Source organism: Neolamprologus multifasciatus, chromosome 7 (assembly GCF_963576455.1).
Source record: "Neolamprologus multifasciatus chromosome 7, fNeoMul1.2, whole genome shotgun sequence".
In the NCBI taxonomy this organism is placed as follows: Eukaryota; Metazoa; Chordata; class Actinopteri; order Cichliformes; family Cichlidae; genus Neolamprologus; species Neolamprologus multifasciatus.
Window position 1 is genome coordinate 18,050,557 of NC_140445.1, and position 4,349 is coordinate 18,054,905.

General features: G+C 42.2%; 1 long non-coding RNA gene across 2 annotated transcripts; it reads left to right on the forward strand.

Moving 5' to 3' along the window:
* The first annotated feature begins 618 nt into the window (after positions 1 to 618).
* Positions 619 to 3,974, forward strand: LOC146514067 (uncharacterized). 2 transcript variants are annotated; one of them, XR_014875302.1, is made up of 3 exons: positions 619 to 843; positions 1,439 to 1,933; positions 2,149 to 3,974. It is a non-coding gene; the product is annotated as an uncharacterized LOC146514067 (long non-coding RNA). The 2 variants fall into 2 exon arrangements; XR_014875301.1 differs by having other exon boundaries at positions 1,439 to 1,560; positions 1,787 to 3,974.
* Positions 3,975 to 4,349: the final 375 nt, after the last annotated feature.

The window sequence follows — 4,349 nt, forward strand, 5'->3', positions numbered from 1 at the left end:
GTATCTGAGTAACCTCCCACAGTCCACTGACATGTATGTTGTAGGTTAAATTAACCTACAACATTTCTCTCTTTGTTAGCTCTCAGATCGACTGGTGGCCTGGCTCTATCTATATCCATCCATCTTCTGGTACTATATCTAATCGAGGGTCATTTGGGGTATCTATACCGTGACCTTATTGGATAAAAGGTTAAATGATGTTTTCCATTATTTGTTCATCAGAAGTCTGCATTCCCAACCAAAGTCAAATGAAGTAAACTATTGTCCCGTCACCTGGACAAAAGACTCTTGTGCTTATGCAAGTAAAAGGAGAGATATTTGTCCAAATTATCTGTGTTTTAAAAAGTTAATGTGGAGCCCTGTAGTGCAGCATGACTTTATCCACTCAGTGCGATGAAAAACACTCAGATTATCTAATATATACGGCTGAAATTGAATTCTTGACCATTAGCTTTCAAAGTAGGTGCTCTATGATCGAAGCTTGCTCCTGTTTTTGCGAGTGCATGTTTAGTGAGTCACTGCAGTGAGGATATGCAGCAGTGATTTTGGTTAACTGTCCATGAATCCGTATGAGCAGAGGTTAATATAAAATATAAAATATTTTATATTAAAACAAAAATATAAAACAATTTCCACTGAAAAGAAGAATTGCCTTGGAAAACTTTTGTAAATCTCTCAGTGGCATCTTAATAATAAAACATGCCCGTGCTCGTCCGATTTAACCTGCCATGCGTTGTCATCTCCCTCTTTCCCACTCTCCTCTCTTTTCCTTGTCCTCACCTGACACACCCACAGTCCAGGGATGGCTGCTCGGTAGCTGCAATACAGAAGCCCTAATCAGCGGTGAGTATCAATACTATTGAACCCAGAAATCTCTGTGTCCCATGGTGTTTGTTCTGATGCATTGATGTGCTATTGATAGAAACAGGATGGCTAGCAGTGACAAATTAAAATGTCAGTGATGGCAAAGGTGAGCCTTGCCTCTCCTCGCCACGTCCTTAAGGTGGTGGTGGTGGTGGTGGTGGTGGGGGGGGGGGGGTGACAAGCCACTCGCTGAACGATTACTGATAAAATGCACCTCACTCGTGCACACATGCACACACCAACAAGGACATCGGTGACAAGGGGAGTCGCATATTGAAAGGAAATGAGTCAGGTGAGAGGACAAGTAAGGGGATAGACTGTGACATAATGGCTTAATGGTAAAAATTCCCGCCGAGTGCTTTTTAACCATCATCGAGCTAAAACTCTCAGAGTGCCCATTTTATAAAAGGGGCTCCAGATTCAGTCATTACAGCATGAGCTACAGTATCAGTTATTTAGCCACTTCTTTGCATCTCAATAAAATATGATTAAAGGCTGCTGATGAATGCTGTAATTACACAAATGAGAGCGTTTTCCAAGAATCAGACAAATTGTGCTGCTGGTTTGTCATTAGGCACGAGTAGGCCTTATGCGCATTGATTTCATGCAGTGTGTTTGGAGGAGTGAGCTGAAATGAAGACAGAGCGACGGAGGACACGAGCACTAGGCATGCTGTCAACATTTAAATATCATCAGGTCTGTGCGTTCACTCCCACATCCACCCACACACACACGACACACAGAGTATGATAAATGCAAAGGGGAAAAAAAAAATCTCTGATCAAGCTCTGAAAAAACTTAAGCGTCCGTGTCCTTACTGGCTCTCTGACTATTTCGACACTCTGTCTGGATGTAATTGTGGCTACTTATAATGTAAGTGCGGGTGCATTAATCTGTCAGTGTCATTCTCCTGATGTTCCAGCTGTTCTTTGTTTGTAATGCTGCCCCACGGTTGATGAGCACAGTTCTGACAGCCAACTGTCCAACTAGCCCAGGACAGCCACCGCGGCCTGGCCTCTGGAGAAACCTCGTCAACCAACTAGGGTCAAGGACCGCCACTGATTGACAGGTCAGTTTGAGTAAGATGTAATACGTTCAGTCATTGTGTTTACATGACATGCATGCTAACTTTGAGTGACTAACGAGTGCCTCAACTCGTGAGGGTTTCTGGTTGCCCAGGCCTGAAGATTACTCTAATGTCTTACTGCTGTAAGTAATGGATGGAGGGAGTGGTGCTGTCGGTATCAGATTTGTTTTATTCATGTTCTCTGTTGCAATATTAAGCCTGCTATCGAGCCATCCTTGACTGACCCGTACTGGCGGGAGCGTCTGCAGTATGAGCACACCATCTCTTTGCCTCGCTCCTGTGAGTAGCCCAGATTCTGTCTGATCAACTTCTGCTGTAGTCTAATTTATGCACCAGCATGCGTCTAACACAATAACCATTAGCATAGCATCTGTCAACACAGTACTGTACATCATGGGTAAAATGTTTGTCCTATAAGTGTAAATCTGTTTCCTCTTAAATATAACTTGTGGTCTCCAATTCAAAAATGCAGCAAAAGACAAACAGGTTAGCTCTTTCGCCCCCGAACCATCTTCAGTCTCCCTTACTCAGTCTTTGATAGGCACATGTCTTTGTTGTTTGTCATCTCCTAAAAGAGAATAGTCAGTCTGACTCAGGCATGCTTTAAACAAATCAATATTTTACTATTATAATTTAGTCAATAGGCTGCAGCATATACAAACTGCGTTATCAGCATGTAAAGAAGAGTTCATTTTCTTTCCATTCAGTCTGGTTGCATCAACTTTGGCTGAAACAAATGGTGACTGTTTAATGATTCAGTTTAAAGTGACTCATCCATTCATCCATTAGTGATATGCCATTGATCAGGTCCAGGTTGGGAGAACAGCAGTCTAAGTGGAGACGCCCAGACCTTCCCCTGTTCTCAGCCACCCTTTGAGGACGACATTCAGGCACATAATCTCTCAAATGTGTGCTGGGTCTACCCTGGGGCCTCCTCCCACTTGGACATGCCTCAAATATTGTATAATGTGGATTGGGTAGTGGTCGGTGGTAGAGTCCTTGGCGGTCCAGCCGCTGCTTGCTGAAGTGACTCGTATTTGTGATCAAAGCAAATAATTTTGATTGAATTGTTGTAATTTCTTCTCAGAGTGAAGTAACTCAAGGTCACACTTTTTTAGGATTTCTACTGCTTTTGACCAGCAAAGACTTTTAAAGCAGCAGGAAATTAAATTTTTAATAAAAGCAGTTATTGTAGCTCATGAGTCCTTTTTTTAATGTGATACTGGATTGCCACAGGTGTGCAAAATGAAGCACCTAGGCATGCGGCATGACTGATTCAACAAACATTTCTCAAAAAATGGCTCACTCTCAGGAGCTCAGTAAATTCCATCGTGGTGCCATGATCAGCTGTGCAGTCTAGCCGTCACATTTCCTCACTACTAAATATTCCGCAGTCAGCTGTTAGTGGTATTATAACAAAGTAGACATTGTGAAGCGGTAGGCCAGTCAATATCTGCAGACCTCCAAACTTCCAATCATCTCAAGAGTGCATAGAGAGTTTCATGAGATGGGTTTCTATGGCTCAGCAGCTGTATCCAAGCCAAACACTTTGCAAAGCTTTAGATGCAATGGTTTAAAGCACGCATATGAACTCAAGTTCATATGCGTGTGAGATAAGCAGTGTTGGGACTAACGCGTTATTAAGTAACGCGTTACAGTAACTACGTTATTATTGTGGTAACGAGCACGGTAACTAGTTATTATGCCAAAATCAGGAACGCGTTAGTCGTTACTGGGATTTAGATACGGTCGTTACTCGTTACTTTGTGTGGTGGCTATCGCGGAGCTTCCACAGATTCTGTAACATTAGCAAGTGGTGGAGGCAGCAGGTGGATGAGGGAAAGGGGACGCAGAAGGAAAAGAGACCCGAGGCGGCCGCCGGTCCAAGTGTGAACTGAACTTCAGGTAAGAAGTTATGACCTGCAGTCTATCTGGGTCAGATATAAACCAAGTTTAGGTGAAGTTTATTTTCGTTATTCTGACTTTTTCCGTACTGCGTACTAGCTAGCATGACGGAGTTTCTATACAGTAGTGATGGGATTTCTGGCTCTTTTTAGAGATCCGGCTCTTTCGGCTCGGCTCACTCTTTCGGCTCCGAACTGGCTCTTCAGGTTGTTTTGTTGCTTTAATTATTTAATCATTAACAATAATATAAAATTATGCAGAAAAGGAAATACTAATGTAAAAAAAAGTGGTTTTATTTATATATGTTTATATATGGCCCCTAGAGACAAAGCACGTACAAACTCTAAAGCATATACAAACTCCAAAAAGCACGTACAAACTCCAAAACACATTTCTAGCATTTACTGAACTTCCAAAACAGAGCTACTAGATCACTTAAATTACATAATTGAAAGCATGTGTGTATTGTTTGTGTATTTATAGACAAGCACTC